The sequence below is a fragment of the Phoenix dactylifera genome, chromosome 4 (genome assembly GCF_051530095.1).
Source record: "Phoenix dactylifera cultivar Ajwa chromosome 4, Ajwa_hap1_PhDact_Kaust_v1.1, whole genome shotgun sequence".
NCBI classification, from domain to species: domain Eukaryota; kingdom Viridiplantae; phylum Streptophyta; class Magnoliopsida; order Arecales; family Arecaceae; genus Phoenix; species Phoenix dactylifera.
The window spans coordinates 17,344,294-17,364,081 of NC_143193.1; the positions used below are offsets into that span (position 1 = coordinate 17,344,294).

Sequence of the window (19,788 nt, forward strand, 5' to 3'; positions counted from 1 at the left end):
AAATATTCGAGCTGAGATCAGAACAATAGAATCATCCCCACCTCTTGAGATGGCTGAAGAACAACCCAAACTCCTGAGGGAGTACTTTACTCCCACCATTTACACTTTCCCATCTTGTATTCGATTACCTGAAGTAGCAGCTGTACAATACGAAATAAAGTCTAGTGTGATCCAAATGCTCCCATCTTTTTATGGGTTCACCAACGAAGAACCATATAAACACCTAGATGAATTTCTTGAGATTTGCACCACAGTCAAGATTCAGAACTTCACTGATGATGCTCTGAAACTTAGATTATACCCTTTCTCCCTTAAAAAATAGAGCCAAACAAGGGCTGAATTCTTTAGAAGCTAACTCAATTCGTTCTTGGGATCAAATGCAACAAGAATTCCTTAAAAAATACTTTTTCATAGGAAGAACGAACCAGTTTAGACGTGCCATTACAAGCTTCTCCCAAACTGAGAGAGAAGAATTTCATGAAATTTGGAAGAGATTTAGGGACCTAATCCGTAAATGCCCTCATCATCAAATACCTAAGTGGCAACTAGGGCAATGTTTTTATGACGGATTGACTGAACGAAACCGTTAGATGATCGATGCTGCATGCGGGGGGACTTTCATGCTTCAAAATGAGCATGAAGCATGGCAATTATTTGAAAATCTTAATGAAAACTCCCTTCACCATGCTTCCTGTTCTCGTCAAGTACCTCCGAGTTCTCAAAGAAAAGGGACCATTTGTGAAATAAGTCATTCTATGGACCTGTCTAGCAAGGTAGATGCATTGTCCCATAAGATCGACCAACTGATGATAGGAGGACATGTCATTAGCTCTTCCCAAGCACAAGTGTGTGCTATCTGTTCTAGCCCATCGCATCCTATTCATGAGTGCCCCTCAGCACCCCAATTCTCCGAACTCGTGCAAGAACACATCAATGCTGCTCAAACACAACCCAGACCGGGTAATGATCCATTTTCCAATACATATAATTCGGGATGGCAGAATCATCCAAATTTTTCTTGGAGGCAACAAGCTTCGAATACTACCCAACCCTACTCCCAAAATTTTCAAAACCCTCAGAATTTTCATCTCTACCGTCCCTCAACTCAATTTCAACACCCTCCTCCTCCAACCCAAAGAAATACAGCCTTTGAGGAGAAAGTGTTGACTGCCCTTCCAGGTTTGGAGGCAAACACACAACTATTGCACTCTCACACGCAATCGATTGCTAAGCTAGAATTCCAAATGGTCAACTAACCAATGCATTAAACAAGCGAGAGGAAGGTAAGCTTCCAAGTCAACCAATGAGTAATCCTAGGGGACAATACGTGGCTCAAGAAACTCGACTAAATCATGAGCAAGCCAATGCTTTGACTACCCTAAGGAGTGGACGTATAATAAATAATAAGGTTGGGGAGGGTAACAATAAGGAAGGTGAAGAAGAGGAGAGGAATGTATCATATGAAAACCCAAAACCTTCTTCAGTTAGTCCACCATCTGCCACAACCCACATTCCAAAGGCTCCATTCCCTGAAGCACTTAATGCACCCTCTCCCTTTGGCAAGAAGGGAACTTCATTAGAAGAGATGATGGAGGTCTTCAAACAAGTTAAAATCAACCTCCCACTCCTTGATGCCATCAAACAAGTTCCCTCCTATGCCAAATTTCTCAAAGACCTTTGCACCCAAAAGCGGAAATCTAGGACACATGTGCCTAAAAAGGTCCTCCTAACTGAGCAGGTAAGTTCCATTCTCCAACACAACACCCCTCCAAAGTTCAAAGATCCTGGTGCTCCCACTATTTCCTGTGTCATAGGAAATAACTCCATCGACCGAGCACTCTTAGATCTAGGGGCAAGTGTGAATCTTCTACCCTATTCAGTCTATGAAAAATTTGGATTAGGTGAATTAAAACCTACCTCGGTGTCCTTACAATTGGCTGATCGATCTGTGAAGATACCACAGGGGATAATTGAAGATGTTGTTGTCAAGGTAGACAAATTCTATTTTTCAGTAGATTTTATCATCCTTGACATGGAACATGTGCCCAACCTTAAAAAACAAATCCCTGTGATTCTTGGTCGTCCCTTTTTAGCTACAGCCAATGCATGTATCAATTATAGAACTGGGACAATGGATATATCATTTGGGAACATGAAAATTAAGTTGAATGTGTTTTATGCCGCTGACCAACATGTGAGGAAAGACGGGTGTTGCCTAATTGATGAAATGGATGATCTTGTAGAGGAAGCCCTTCCCTATATCTTAGCAGATGACCCCCTAGAGGCATGCTTGGCCCATTTTGACATTGACAACTTTGACATAGACAAGGCCATAGAAGAAGTCAACATCTTACTCGACAATCAATCTCCCATGAGTTCCCTTCCTTGGAAGATCCGACCTGAACCTCTTCCCCCCATTGCTAGCGCACCACTTTGTCCTTCCATTGATTCTCCACCTAAACTTGAGTTAAAGCCACTTCCGACAACTCTTAAGTATGCCTTTCTAGGACCAGAAGATACCCTCCCTGTAATCATCGCGGCCAACTTACCTACTGAACAGGAGGGTAAACTTTTAAGGGTACTAGAAGAGAATAAACATGCCATAGGATGGTCTGTAGCCGATTTGAAAGGGGTTGATCCCTCCATATGCATGCATCGAATCCACCTCGAAGATGATGCAAAGCCCACTCGAGAAATGCAAAGAAGACTCAATCTTAACATGAAGGAGGTAGTCAAGAAAGAAGTGGTGAAGTTATTAGATGCCGAAATCATTTATCCAATTTCTGATAGTAAGTGGGTGAGTCCGACACAAGTGGTACCCAAGAAATCAGGTATCACTGTGGTTGAAAATACGGAAGGAGAATTGATACAAACACGCACAACCACGGGTTGGCGCGTGTGCATTGACTACAGAAAACTTAATTCAATGACTAGGAAGGACCATTTCCCTCTACCTTTCATAGATCAAATTTTAGAACGGTTGGCTGGTCAAGGTTTCTACTGCTTCTTAGATGGTTATTCTGGATATAATCAAGTACCTGTTTACCCAGACGATCAAGAGAAAACCACCTTTACTTGCCCATTTGGGATATTTGCATATAGGAGGATGCCTTTTGGACTATGCAATGCACCCGCAACTTTTCAACGATGCATGATGGCCATTTTTTCAGATATGGTGGAAAACTTTCTAGAAGTGTTCATTGATGATTTCTCAGTTTTTGGTCTATCTTTTGACGATTGTCTGGATAATTTGACCATAATTTTGAAAAGATGTAAGGAGACCAACCAAGTATTAAGTTGGAAAAAGAGCCATTTCATGGTTCAAGAAGGCATAGTTTTAGGATACGTCGTGTCCAAGAGGGGCATTGAAGTAGATAAAGCCAAAGTCGATCTTATTTCCAATCTCCCTCCACTTAAAACTGTGAAACAAATCCGATCATTCCTTGGCCATGCTGGTTTCTACCGTCGCTTCATTCAGAATTTCAGTAAAATATCCAAACCCTTGTGCAATCTTCTTGCCAAGGACACTCCCTTTGTCTTTAATGAAGCATGCAAAGAAGCATTTGAAAATCTTCACTCGAAATTGACCACTGCACCTATCATACGGCCTCCTAATTGGATCCTTCCATTTGAACTGATGTGTGACGCATCCGACTATGCCATTGGGGCAGTTTTAGGGTAACGACTAGATAAGGTACCTCATGTCATCTACTACGCTAGTAAAGCACTCTCAGATGCACAATTGAACTATACCACCACTGAGAAAGAATTGCTAGCTGTAGTATTCGCGCGAGACAAGTTTCGATCTTACCTATTAGGATCCAAGGTTACCGTATTCACTGATCATGCTGCCCTTCGACACCTTCTTGCAAAGAAGGACACCAAACCTCGTCTGATTCGATGGATTCTTTTACTACAAGAATTTGACCTAGAAATTCGTTACAAGAAAGGAACTGCAAATGTCGTAGCATACCACTTATCTAGGATTCTTCTTGAGCCCTCTAAGAATACCTCACCCTTACATGATGCTTTCCCAGATGAACAATTATTTGGGGTACAAGGAATGAAAACGCCATGGTTTGCAAACATAGTAAATTACCTTGCCATAGGACGAATTCCTGATGATTGGTCAACTCAAGACAAGAACCGATTCTTCTCACAAGTAAAGTTCTATTATTGGGATGATCCCGATCTATTCAAGTATTGTTCCGATCAAGTAATCCGTCGATGTGTCCCCGAATGCGAATTTCAAAGTATTCTTTCATTCTGCCATTCACAAGCTTGTGGGGGACATTTTGGGATAAAAAACTGCAGCAAAAGTTTTACAGAGTGGATTTTATTGGCCCACACTTTTCAAAGATGCCTATAACTTTTTCCAAAGTTGTGAACGGTGCCAACGGATGGGTACCATCTCCCGTAGAGATATGATGCCTCTCAAACCTATTTTAATTGTAGAAATTTTTGATGTATGGGGTATTGACTTTATGGGCCCTTTCCCACCATCTTTTGGTTTCGAATACATTCTAGTAGGGGTTGATTATGTCTCAAAATGGGTAGAAGCTGTCGCCACTAAAACTAATAACCACAAAGTTGTGGTTAAATTTTTACATGAAAATATCTTTTGTCATTTTGGCACACCCAGAGCCATCATCAGTGATGGGGGATCTCATTTTTGCAACCGGTCATTCGAGGCTTTGGTTCGCAAATATAACATCACCCATAAAGTTGCTACCCCATACCATCCCCAAACGAGTGGACAAGTCGAGGTGTCCAATCGGGAGTTAAAACACATCTTAGAGAAAACGGTACGTTCCGATAGAAAAGATTGGTCTTAAAGGATAAATGATGCTCTCTGGGCATACCGTACTGCCTACAAAACTCCTATTGGCATGTCCCCCTACCGATTAGTTTTTGGAAAAGCTTGCCACTTACCGGTAGAACTTGAACATAGAGCTTTCTGGGCTATCAAAAAGTTTAACTTAGACATGGCAGTAGCTGGTCCTCACCGAAAACTCCAACTAAGTGAACTTGAAGAATTGCACAATGAGGCTTATGAAAATGCTAAAATTTATAAAGCAAAGACTAAAGCTTTTCATGATAAAAATATTAACCGTAAGTCCTTCGAACCTGGTCAAAAGGTTTGGCTATTCCATTCCAAGTTGCGACTCTTTCCGGGTAAACTTCGCTCTAGGTGGGATGGACCATTCGTAGTGAAAAAGGTTTTTTCTTATGGTGCAGTAGAGATCCAACACCTCAATGGTGAACATGTTTTAAAGTCAATGGCCAAAGGTTAAAATCTTATGTGGACTATGTTACCAATGGGTAATTTATCGAATCCCTTAATTTGACGAACCCTGTTTATCAAAATAATTAAGGATGCACTGTGTCTAGCTGAAGACAATAAACTTAGCGCTTGTTGGGAGGTAACCCAATTCTCTTAGATTTTTTTTAACATTGAGGACAATGTTAGGTTTAGGTTTGGGGGTATTTTTAAGTATTTTTTTTATTTTTTGTTTTGTTTGCATCTCTTGCATTCGTTTTTACTTCATAATGTCAGGTTTATCAAAAGAAATAAAAAATAAAAAAATAAAAATATCTTTTAAAAAATTGTGTTCATTTTTATAATTAATTAAAAAAAATTTACCTAATTTCTATACATGAATGCGAGAATGATAAACACACAGGGTATATAAAATCTAAAAAGCCCAATGACTAGTCGGAAATAATACAAATTTAAGTTCTTTTTATTAAGTCTCTCTTAGGGAGTTGTAAGCTAATTAATACTTTGGAATTTCACTACACACTGGCCGACTCTTCTAAGGTCTAGGCTCGACATTATGTTGAGAGTATGGTAGCAACCTTGGACCCTGATGAATCATACTTATCTAATACAAAAAAAAAAAAATCATAAATAAAAATGGATTTAGCCAGGAACATCGAAAAGGGCTACCTATTGTCAAAGGTCAAATGGGCTTGTGATGAGGACTCCGAGCATAAGTCCGTAGGGGAGTCTTGATGCCCGACACCTTATGCCAACTGGTGTGAGAGTTGTCGACTAACTGCTCGTTACACGGAGAAATCACTACAAGAGTAAAAGTGCACAATTTATATATTTTTTATGATGTTTAAAAAAAAAAACTCTGTATTGACCTTGAAAAAGATAATAGTGTGAAAGCCGTCGTTGTAAAAATTCGAGTAAACTGAAATATTACAGATAAAGTTCGTGAGGTACTAAAGTAAACATCCACAACTCTCGAAATTCTGCAGATAAGATGATTTTGAATCAGTGAGCAGGTCCTTTCAATCAATCCTTGGAAAACTACTAGTATTAATAATATTTTGGAGATCCGAACACTTAGCTTGTGTACGGTCCAGATTTCACCGAGCACTCCAGTATAAATGAGTCTTACAACTCCATAAATAGAAACTTAATAACTTTAACTTAGATAGCATACTAACCTAGAATTTGGGCTGACTTAGTAAATAAAACCGTGTGTGCTTTGAAATTTTCATCATTTATGTATCTTAAATTAGATTTTAATAAAAAGAGAGAGTTTTTTTGAAATTCTAAGCTAGTATGCATTTGGAATTTGATAGATAAATCGAATTTAAAAAAAAAGAGGAATTAAAAAAAATAAATAAAAATAAAAATAAATTAAAAAAATATATAAAAAACAACAACAAATTAATGATAACAATAAATGATTCCTTTTAATATTGAAGTTTGTGGGTATCTTCGCTGGAAACCCTCACGAGACTATAACTCGTCCAATAGGATAACCTAGGGGTTTAAAGCCATGTTGCATATGGTAAATGTAATCGCGATTCCTGCGAAAGTGAGTTAATTTCTCTTTTATTTTGCTCGAGGACTAGCAAAATGTAGGTTTGGCGGTGTGATAAGTGCTAAATAATATACAAATTTATCTATTTTACATAGCACTTATTATTATTGTTATGCACATATTTTAAATATTAACAGAAGAAAATGTGTTTCCCCTCGTCATTGCATTTTAATAAATTATTAGAGGTAATTCAAGTTTGATTTAATTTTCTATATTAATTTAGTCTAATGTGTGTGCAAGTCGAGTCATCCCATTCACGAACTAGTCCCAATCTGTTCCATGTGTGGACTACTTTCTCCCACATGTGCATGAAGCTACCCATTTCTTTGTCCACGTCATATTTCCCGTGTGCACCAAGCTTCCCAACTTAGCAAAACAAAGGCCTCTCCCATTTTCTCCACGTGTCCAAACTTCCTTTATTTTAGATTCAGAACAAAGCCCTTCCAACCTACCCGAGTGGACCCCAACCACTTTTCTAAAAAAGGAAGAAGAAATATAAATAATAAAAAATTCACATATCCTACTCATTCCCGTATTCATCTTCCATGTCAATTTCTTTTATCTTCTTCTCCCCTGTTTTGGAACAAGCCGCATGATCATCCTTTCCACATCCAATCCAGCGCCCAAAGATTTTATCCCAGCTCACGAATCATTTCTTTCCCCTGTTCCACGTCCTCCCCTCCCCCGCCTTCGCGATTCAAAGCTCAACCTCCAGCCATCCCGAGCTTCACGGATCTTCTCCGCATCCTCCCAGCGTATTCCCTCCTTCCATGAATAACTCCCAGCCCAGTCGTACCCTTGATCGCCCCCGGATCACGTTAAATAAAGAATCAGAACCCCTGTTTCAAGATCCTCTCTGCTTCACCGAGCCTCATCTTCGCCCAGATTCATTCCAAGAAGAAATCCTTTCTCCTTCCCAGCGCTGAAACAGGGGAGACCTTCTTCCCAAATCAGCCAGCCGGTAACTTCTTTCCTTCCCAGCACACCGAAGCAAATCGTCCCGGATTCCTCCCATTCAACCGCACCAGAGCATCCCGTGATCACCCCCATCCTCCCAGATTTCTTGCTCCAGACTTGATTTCCTCCCAGCCGATCACGTCCAAAAAAAATGGAATCCCCTGTTTCAAGATCAGATCGCATCCCAGCACATCCGCAGCCTTCCTCTCGGCCGCATCCTCTGTGCATCTCAGCATGATCAATTGTTATTCACGTTCCACCAAATCCAGATCCTTTTCCACATTGAAGAAGCATCAGATCACGTCCCCTGCCTGCAAGGATCCAGCCTTCAGCTCTTCTTCGCGATCAACAAATCAGCTACCAGATCAACACCTTCCGTCTCTGCTCCCATCCGCAAAGCCAAGATCCAGTTTTTTTCCCCATATGAATTAACTTCATATCCCCCGAATCCAGTCACCTAGCTAGAGCAAATCAGCTTTACGGAGAATTGAATTTATTTTGAATGAAATCGTGAGGAAAAGGGGGCTATAAAAAGGCCACGGTTTGAAGAACAGAGGAGGAGCCTCTATTCGGAAGAGAAAGAAATAAAAAAAGAGAGAAAGGAGGTGGGGAAAGAGAATAGTTTGTGATATATTGGGAATAATGGGAGGTGAAGGCTTTCATTTGAAGATGGGAAGTCGTCCGGAAGCCATGCTCGGCTAAACGTTTAGTCTAGGGCTTGATGAAGCCCTAGCAATGTTACAGGGCATTGTAGTTCTTATTTTCTTTATTATTTTGGAGCTTGTTTAAATTCTTATTATCAATGAAAAATCCTTTCATGATGTTTAAACTTTAAGCATGCTATTTATTATTCATGTTTGCTAAAGTAGTCTAAGATGATCTATGCCTAGGAAGATAAGGTGTACTGCACCCTAGGTTAGCATAGTTAGGTAGACACTTCTTGCTATACCGAAGATGGATTTTCTTAAAACTCTTTATGTTTTTATTTTAAAAGGCTTGTAGCCAATTTGCATGCCTCTCCAAAAGATAAAAATTAAGAACACAGTTCCTAATGCAATGCTACGCGGTGGATTCCAAACCATAGATTTATTTACTTTGATAAATTTCAATTCGTACTCATAGATTAATTCAGTATAATTAAGTTAGCAAACTCTTCTTCTTAATTTATTTTTAAAAGAAAAATGACTTGTCTCCAATCCCTGTGGACCGACACCCGTAATCACTATCCTACAGGATATGTGCTATTGCGTGGTTTATTTTCAAAATTGAAAGAACCGATCACTCTGCAAGGAAGCTAGCACCCCGGGGAGACAAGAAAGCTTTGATCGGATCTCTACTTCGTGTGGATACTCGTAGAGGCCGGACAAGTGAATGGCTTCAAGCGAACCTTCATCCTAAACCACGAACTTCAGTTTGCGGTGATCATCTACCCGCACAAGGTGAGGATCTAATCTTCCTAATGGTTTAAAATTTTTTTAATCCTAATCTATCTATGAACGGTTTTTGAACAACGTTCATGAGATGAACGTCGATCCCGCACATGCCTCTTCCGCTACCATCTAAATTTTTTTTAATTTTCTGCGGCATGGGCGGGTTCCTAACATAGATCATGACCTAATATGGGTTAGCCAAGAGTTGGAACCCATTTGGCTTTATTTAGACCTGATTTGATTAGGTTTATTATTTCCTTTAAGTTGGTTAAACCCAATTGGATTGGGTTTGATAGGGCCTTCACTTCTGGACCATTGATCGCTCCCTAGATGAAGGATCTGGTCCACTGGTTGGCGCCTTCATCTGGACCATTGGATGGCTTCCTGGATGAAGGATCTGGTCCATTGGTTGGTGCCTTATTCTGGACCATTGGATGGCTCCCTGGATGAATAATCTGAACCATTGGTCAGCGCCTGAATCTGGACCACTGGATGGCTCACTAGATGAAAGATCTGGACCATTGCTCAATGCCTGAATCTAGACCACTGGATGACTCCCTAGATGAAAGATCTGGACCATTGCTCAGCGCCTGAATCTGGACCACTAGATGGCTCCCTGGATGAAAGATCTGGACCATTGCTCAGCGCCTGAATCTGGACCATTGGTGATGGCATCTTGCTTTAGGACCATTCGATGGCACCCTGGATGATGATGCCGTGATCTGGACCATTAGATGGCGCCTAGATCTGGACCATTGGCTTTGGTTCCCTGCATTTGAGCCCTTGGATCATCAGGATTTAAGAGGGAGACGTGAGAAAGAAGCGTATCATTAGATACGGCTTTTTCTAAAGCTTGATACGCCTCCCTCTCTCTCTTGTTGGCACCCTCTTATCACACCCTTTGATGCATGAAGGGATGGCTAGGATACATCCCTTCACATCTATAAATAGGGAGCCATTCCACCGTATTCTTCATTCCAACTCCACCGTATTCTCTCTCCCTTATCCCTTCTTTCTTACAACCCTTTGTCTCTTTCTAGCATTGCTTCTAGAGTATCCTAAGCCAAGACAAGGAGGTCTTCTTTAGGATAAAAAATATTAGAAGTGATTTAGAAAGGTAAAAGAAAAATAAGAGAGGAGATAAAGCAAACCAATTTAAATTCTTTGAAAGGATTCAGCATTAAGAATCAAAAATCTTTGGAGCTAAAGTCTTGATCGAGTTTCCGTGTGGATCACCGTTGGAGGGCGGACACTTGGACGCCTCATGGAGATTCTACAAACTTGGATTTAGCGTTACAGGTATTCTTCTATTTCAGTATTTATATTTATATTATTTGATTGTTACCATTAAGGTGATCTAGGCTTTATAAGGGTTTCATGTCAATGGACTTTATTAAGAAATTTTTAAAATCCCTAGCTTCCACTGTCTATTATGATATGATAAAACCCTTCAGTGGTATCAGAGCCGTCCTTTATTGGTTCAACAAAATAATTATGCATGATGTATGATTATTAATTTACTATGAGATAGTAATGTCATATGCTTAGTGAAATACTGAAATGTATGATTCATATATGATATGATATATAATAAAATGTCATGATATGAAATTTTTTCTATGAAGATATGTTGAAGCATGTTAATTGATTCAATCAATTGCTTATGATTTATACATGCTATGAGATAGCCATGATGCGTGATAGTTTATTTTAGATATGTTAAATATATGTTACAATTAAAGAATGTGCTAGAGACTAGTAAGCCCTCAATAAAAATTATATTAAGTCATAGTGTTGAAAAACTTTGAGCTAACCCATTCTAGAATAATTAATCTAATTGGTGTCTAAGGAAAGCACTAAAGGTGGTTCTCTAATTAGGACCTTACACTCTGAGTAAGGGGAGCCTCCCATCTGCTTACCTAGCCAATTATTTTACATAAAAGTTATGTTTAATATTTATAACTGTTATAAATAAAATTTTAAAACTGATTTTCATGCCTAGCGTCCGATTTTATCGGACAACTCAGGAAATTTTCCCTACATCTAATGCAAGGCGCCATCACTTAATCCCATTAAGTCTTCATCCAACGGTTGATGAAGATCTAATGGTCCAAATCTAAGGCACCACATCATGATCCCATTATGTCTTCATCCAATGGCTGATAAAGATCAAATGGTTATGATTAAATGCCCTATATAATCCAATCCTGTTGGGTTTAAACCAACTCACCATTATGTCTTCATCCAACGGTTGATGAAGATCTAACGGTCAAAAGTGAATAATTTATCAAATCTAATCTAATTAGATTCAAACCAAACCAATTAGATGCCAACTCTTGGCTAACCCATATTAGGATATGATCTAATCAAATTAGATCAATCAAGAATCAGATTTGAATCCAATTTGAATCAAGAGCTAAGGTTTGCAACACATGCTAGCATGTTCATCTTGCAAACATGATCTAATCTAATTAGACCCTTGATCAGTTCTCTTGTGTGTGACCCATTGGGTTCCATACTTGCCAACAGTAGGTGCGGGTGCGAGTTGATCTAACTTGATTAGAACTCTTCTAATCGATTTAGGTCCAAATTGCGCGAACCCGAACTTAACAATTAGAACTCTTCTTAATTGGTGATCAAATTAAACTCTTTAATTTGATCAAACCTATAAGACAAGATTGACATCTAGCAACGTATCATATCTACCCGAAAGATGTGGAATTTGGTAGAAATATCAAATATACTCTTTAGTGGCAAGTTACCGTGCAATTCAATCCTTCAATCAAACTTCATCCCAAATATATATATGAGTATGGATCTACGTCAAACTCAATTACATATTCATGTTTCTCTCAATCTTTTAATGATAATTCGAATAATGAAACATTAGAAACTCTTTCTAATTTTTATTCTACTTTGGTAAAAGATTTTCTGAATTATCATATGATTAGAATAAATAGGATGCGATCTTCTCTTACTAGAAGTGATTGATTTCTTGTCGACCTACTTATAACCTTCGTACACAATTCACCATATCTGGAAGACCCCGTGCACAACATATTGTCATGAATAAGAGTAAACCAAAATATGGATTCATGTGCACAAGATACCATGGTGATCTCAGGTCAAAGGATTGTTGCATACTCCCACTTAATGAATCATTTTTAGACATGTAAGTAAGACTCCATAAGATATTCTTTTGACAGGCCAATTCAGTAAACTCATTCCTCTTAATGAGCACCTACATCTTTGTATTAGTGTCTCCACACAAGTGATTTTGAGATCAATCACCCTCTGCATCAAGCATACATAATGTTGACCTAAAAATTGATTTTGATGATCATAAAACCTTGAAGTATAATCACTAATGGTAGTGTTGCAAGAAGAAAAATAATTTATTTTGCAAGAAATATAGCAAGTTGGAAGAATGCAAGAAGGCCTCAAAAGTTCTCAAAAAAGTTGGAAGAAAGCCACACTTCATTGGCCCAAGTTTCAAGTATAAAAAAATCAAGTTGGATGGATAATTCTAAAGAAAAATTCAAAAAAAGGTCCTCGAGTCGACCCCTGAAAGCTTAGAGTGAACTCTAACACTTTGGAGTGCCATGGCACAGCACTATAGTGCTCGAGCCGACTCCAACTACAGTGCCGAGTCGACTTGCTACAGTGCCGAGCCGACTCCTACTATTAGAGCCGACTCACTCTCAGTCAGGACAGAAAGCAGTTTTCAGCGCTACAGTGCAGAGTCGACTCGCTACATTGCTGGGTCGACTTCAGCTACAGTGCCAAGCAGACTCCTATTCACGAGCTGACTCCTGAAAGAGTAGATGCCCTATAAGCCAATCATTTGATGGGTTTCTCTTTGTAATCCTCCAAATCATGTACTTTGACACTCGATATTTATCAATAAAGGCATTGTGTTTCATCATTTGCTGCTTATCTATTTTATTATTGGATGATGAACCCCATAAATTAGGACATTGGTTTTAGGGTTATGATGAGATCATACCAGTGAGACCTAAAATCCTAAAATCCTAATTTAGAATATTCTCAGTCAAATTGGTATATTGAGTCGGAGATCAATATTACCGGAAAGACTGGCACAGCTTATGTATGCTCAATGTAGAGGGTGATTGATCTCACAATCACTTGTGTGAGACACTAATACAAAGATGTGGGTGCTCATTAGAGGAATGAGTTCACTGAAATGACCAGCCATGAGAACATCTTATGGATGCTTACTTAATTATCAAAAGATGGTTCTCATAGTGGGAGTTGTGCAAGTGATCCTTAGACCTGAGATCACCATGGTACCTTGTGCACTTGAAGCTATGTTTTGGTTTACCCTCATTCACGACATTGCGTTGTGTACGGGGTATTCTGGATATGGTAGATTTTGTACGAAGGTTGTGAGTAGGTCAACAAGGAATCAGTCACTTCTAGTAAGAGAATGTAATATCCTACTTACTCTAATCTTATGATGATTCAAGAAGCCTGACTGCCCGCCAAATTGCGCAGATTTACTCGTCTGATTGGCCCTTATTCTTTCAAAGCAAAATGAATATTAGAAAGAGTTTCTAATGTTTCATTATTTGAATTATCATATAAAAGATTGAGAGAGACATGAATAAGTGATTGAGTTTGATATTGATCCATACTCATGCACTTATTCAGGATGTAGTATGACTGAGGGATTGAATTGCACAGTAACTTTCCACTGAAGGGTATGTTTGGATTTGTCCAATACATTCCTCATCTTCCGGGTAGACATGATACGTTGCTAGACGTCAATCATGTCTTGTGGGTTGATCGGATCAAAGAGTTTGATTAGATCAAAGCATCAGAAAGGTTCTGATTGCTAAGTCAGGTTTAGCACTAAATTGAACCTAAATTGGATTAGAGGTATTCTAATCAGGTTAGGTCAACTTGCACCTGCACCTACTGCTGGCTAAGATAAGGAACCCAATGGGTCACACACAAGGGAATTGATCAAGGGTCTAATTGGATTAGATCATGTTTGCAAGATGAACATGCTAGCACGTGTTGCAAATCCTAGCTCCTGATTCAAATTAAATTCGAATATGATTCTTAGATTAGGTTGATCTAATATGATTAGATCATAACCTAATATGGGTTAGCCAAGAGTTGAAACCCATTTGGCTTTAATTAGACCTGATTTGATTAGGTTTAATGTTTTCTTTAAGTTGGTTAAACCCACTTGGATTGGGTTTGATAGGGTCTTCACTTCTGGACCATTGGATCGCTTCCTGGATGAAGGATCTGGTCCACTGGTTGGCGCATTCATCTGGACCATTGGATGGCTTCCTGGATGAAGGATCTGGTCCACTGGTTAGCGCCTGAATCTGGACCACTGGATGGCTCTCTGGATGAAAGATCTGGACCGTTGCTCAGCGCCTGAATCTGGACCATTAGATGGCTCTCTGGATGAAAGATCTGGACCGTTGCTCAGCGCCTGAATCTGGACCATTAGATGGCTCTCTGGATGAAAGATCTGGACCGTTGCTCAGCGCCTGAATCTGGACCATCGGTGATGGCATCTTACTTCTGGACCATTGGATGGCACCCTGGATGATGATGTCTTGATCTGGACCATTAGATGGCACCTAGATCTGGACCATTGGCTTTGGTTCACTGCATTTGGGCCCTTGGATCATCAGGATTTAAGAGGGAGATGTGAGAAAGAAGTTGATACACCCTTCTCCTTAGCACCCCATCATGATGGGATGCATCTCTTGGCACATGCCTCATCATGATGAGGTGTGTGGATGGGATGCATCCCTTTATGATGCATCCCTCCATCTCTTATAAATAAGGAGGTGCCTTGGGGTTCTAAAGATCATCCAAGAAAAAGCCTCTCCTTCTCTCTCCCTTATCCCTTCTTTCTTACAAGCCTCTCTCTTTTGTCCTAACCCAAGACAAGAGGGTCTTCTTTAGGACAAAAAGGCTAGTGAATGTTTTAGAGGTAGAGGAAGAAGGAAGTGAAGGAAAATCAGCCAATTAAATTCTTTGGAAGGATTGAACAATTAGAATCAAGTTTTGGTGGAGCTAGAGTCTTGAACCCATTCCTGTGTGGATCAACATCGAAGGGTGAACATTTGGGCACCTTAGGACATCTTCAGATATATTGGATATAGCGTGATAGGCATTCTTCTATACCAAGATTATATTTTCTACATTATTTGGTTATACTATTAAGGCGATCTTAGCTTATTAGGGTTTCATATAATGGGATTTATAAGAAAATTTTATAATCCCGTATCTTCTGCTGCGCCCTAGGGCACTGGAAAACCCTAACAACTCCTACTTCAACTGAGTTGACTCAAGGTCTGCGCGAGTCGACTCGAGCACACTGGAAGGCATAACGGCTAATTTTTTACAGCTCCAACAGCCAGTTTTTAATCTCTAACGACTCTATTTCGTCTCTAACGGCTAGGAGAAGCTTCCCACATGTTCTTAAGGCTATAAATTCATGGAAACACCATAAAACAAAGTGAAGAAGAGCTTCACAAGATCAAATCTTTTTAAAAACTTCAAAAGAGAGAGCATAACACCAAATCCACAAAAAGGGGCAAACATTTGAGCAAGAGGAAAGTTATTCAAGTTAGGATCAATCAGAGCATCTACCAAGAGCCTCAAGATCACATCCTCAACCTTAACCAATTGGTGAAGAGCTTCAAAGATCAACAATTTCACCAATCCGAGTTTTGCTTCTTTTCTCATTTGTGTTTTATATCTTGAGCATACTCTAGTGTGCTTTTATTCCTTCAATTCTTGCACTTGTAAAGGTTCTTCCAAACCTAAATTGGAAGTTGTTGAATTAGAAGAATTCAACAAGGGAAAGGTTTTGGTTAGTGAGCCTTGAGAAAAATCAACCGGATTGTTTGTAAGCCCGAAAAACAAACGGTGTAGGTTTTGGTTGGTGAGCCTTAGGGAAAACCAACTGGGTTGTTTGTAAGCCCGAAAAACAAATGTTGTAAGGGTTTTGGTTGGTGAGCCTTGGAAAAACCAACTGAGTTATTTGTGAGCCCCAAAAACTAACGGTATAGGTTTTGGTTGGTGAGCCGGAAAAAACCAACTGGGTTGGATTGTGAGCCCGGAAAAATAATCGGTTTGGTTTTAGTCGGTGAGCCTGTGAAAACCGACCGAGTTCATTGTGATCTCGTGAAAACAATAAATTGGTTGTGAGCTTATAAAACAACCGGACTGTAATCGGTGGAATTATAGTGAATTCCCAAGGGGACGCTTAGAGAGTGGATGTAAGTGCTTGGGGTGCACCAAACTATTATACATGCTTGTGTTTGTATTGCTTTTCTTGTGCATCTTGCTTTACTTTCGTACTTTCATAGTATAGTTGCTCTAGCTTAATTTTCCACTGCTTTACTTGTAATTGCCTAGAGCTTAATTAAGATAACACCTTATCATTCCGCTGCATTCAATTCAAAGTAAATTTGAAAACATAATTTTTAGAAAACCTAATTCACCCCCCCTCTTGGGCTGTCACCTTGGGCAACATATAAGATGTGTCAATTTTGCCGGTAGCATTGATCCCCGACTCAATATACCAATGACAAGGAATACTTAAGATTAGGATTTTAAGATTTTAGATCTCACTAGTATGATCTCATCATAGCCCTAAAACCATTACCCTAATCTAAGGAGTTTATCACAAATATAAGAAACATCATATGATGACAACAATGCCTTTATTTATAATCAAATGTCACATACATGATTTGGAAAATCAAAAGAACATCCTTCGCAATACAAATTGCGATTGGCTTTTAGGGCATCTATTCTTGATCCTCCCACTGACTTCACCAAGTTAGATAATTATGGACTAGATTCAAGTTGGTTTAGGAGGCACCTAAATCAATTACACTGATTTTCCTTATAGGCATGGATTAACTCGAATCATTAAGTGATCAAATCAAAACGTGATTGACCAAGTCAGCTCGGTAAGTGAGATCGGTGGGAGGGATGTGTCATTAACTCGACAAAAACGAATCAGTGCGAGTAGCTGCCAATTAAAAATCACCGGTCAAAGCTGCCAAACTTATCTTAGACATCGACTGGTTAACCAGTTTCGATTTGACCACTCTAATAATTCGGGCTCAACCACTGAGCCTCAATCAAGTTCCATTTGGTCTAATCAAAGATATGGACTTGATCAAGTACAACTATTGTATTTGATCTAAAGCATCCTTGACCTAATCTAATTATAATTTAGTTAGATTTGATCAACTTCTCTAATTAGTCCATCTTTAATTTTAACCATAGGTCTAACCCAGTTTAGAGGACCTGATTTGAGCTAACCCAAGCCCCAAGATTTATGCAATGCCATTAGATTTCAATTCACAATTCTAGGTTTTAGAATTCATCACTTAATTCTTAATTAAATATAGGTTTATTAAAAAATTTCAGATCATTGCATAAGTCTTGAATCAGATGTTGATTACAAACTTTTAGTTCTTAAAACTTGTTTTCATATCTGAGTTTGTAAATTAAACATGTTTAAATCAGATTTAATTCATGTTCTTTATATCACATATATACTAACACGAATTTAACCTATAAAATTTACATCATATGTAACTGAATTTCAGATCTGATTTATCATGTAAATGTTGGGAATTGTATCCTAAATGTCAATTGTCAGCATGTTGATGATTGAATTTTGTAAATGAATTGACAAATTAATAAAATATTTTTTGATATTATTCATCATTTTACATCTTCAAATGAACTCTTATATGATGAAATCCTTGGACATATTAATGATAAAGGAGAATTTATCTTTGAGTCCTTAAACCAATTCACAACCAAATAATATGTTGTTACAAGGACGACAGCATTATCGAGATTAGGTCGTTGTGTGATATATACGTTGGTTGTCCTCTTAACCAAAGAGTGTGGAGACACTAGTATGCCACATAGGTGAAGTGTAGGAGTACATTTCATTGAACGTGACCAATTCTGGAACAATCTACTGTCGAGAGATGTTCCGAGTGGATATGGGTATAAGTATCCCTCCGACTTGAGATCACCATAGTGATTAGCAAGCAAGTCACTGTAGTTTGGTACCGGACTATCTAAATTTTTAATTCAGTGATAGAAGGTCACTGGGTGCAGTCAAGTACTTGCGTAGTCAATTATGAGTCAAGATGGAATTGACCCCTTCTGAAAACAGGAGATCATGTCTTGTAATTAATTTAGCAAAACCATGGCCAGGGTAATCCCAGTGAGGAGTCACGGGATATCTAAAGTTAATCATATAATGGATGTACTAATTATAGGGTTGACAATGAGCTCTAAGTCATCCTGGCATTAGGAGTCAAAGGGATAAATTATACAGTAACCATAGTCTAGGGTTCTATAATATTTGCTTTGCATATATTCGGCCTATTCGGACGTCGGGTACCATTGCTAGATGGTCACATTGATTAGTGTAGAAAGTCGTTCCTGTACTACCGACTTAGGTTCAAACCTATGAGGTCACACGCATAAAAGTTTTCTGATTGATCAAGAAGGCTAATGAATGATTAAGAATCATTCGAGGATAATTTGGTCAATTTGATTGGCAAATTATCTTATAAAATAAATAAAGTAATTATTGAAAGACTAATTAGTAATTAAATTACTAGTAAACTCAATTTGATTGAGTAATTGTGCTAAGGATGAGCCAAATTAAATTGGATTCAACTTTGGGCTCAATCAGGATTTTGACTTGATTGGATTAGATCAAAACCAAAAGGACTTAAGCTGATCAAATTAATTTTAAATTAATTTTTGCTTAATTGGAGATTGACCTAATTGGATTAGGTCCAACACAAAGTAATTAATTTAATTTGATTGAGTTTGGATGAGCCAAAATTGAATTGGATTCAATTTGAGCTCAATCAGGGCCTGACCTGATTAGATTGGGTTCAACCAAATTGCTTTATTTTAATTCGGGTTTGACCAAATTTGATTAGGTGCAACCCAAGGGGATTAGGCTCAGATGATGTGGCAATTAGTGGTGACATGGAATTGGATTTCATGAATTTTAAATAACCCAAAAATTAATGCATGGCGCATGAACCCATTGCTTGACACTTGGCGACATTGCTTGGTGTTTGAATTTAAATTCAAATATTAAGCAATTTGTTAAATGATTTTAATCACTCAAACCATCAGCCAAGGTGGCGTATGAGTTTTTGATTGGATAAAATTCGAATTTCAAGAGGTGAGTTCGAAAATATAAAGTCTTTTGCCTTGCCGCATGGGATTCTACATCACTTCCCCCTTGCGCATGTGTTTAAAGTTTGAATTTAAATCAAATTTGGTTGAGATCTGATTTGGGTTGTTCCTATTCCATTGCATGCGCCAACTAAAGGAGGATTTTAGGAGCTAATTTTTGAATTTTGAATGAAATTCGAATGCCATTAAAAGGGATAAAAAATGGGCGCCGGCTACACATTGCATTGCAGCCTTCTTCCTCACACGCCTCCTTCTCCTCTTTCTTCTCCATTTTAGCTAGGTTTTTCAGGGTAAATATCTGGAAG

The 19,788-nt window shown here is 38.7% G+C and overlaps 1 non-coding gene across 1 annotated transcript; it reads right to left on the bottom strand.

Annotated features, from left to right (window-relative positions):
• Positions 1–426: 426 nt before the first annotated feature.
• Positions 427–532, bottom strand: LOC120104843 (small nucleolar RNA R71). Its single transcript, XR_005507198.3, has one exon. It is a non-coding gene; the product is annotated as a small nucleolar RNA R71 (small nucleolar RNA).
• Between the last annotated feature and the right edge of the window lie 19,256 nt (positions 533–19,788).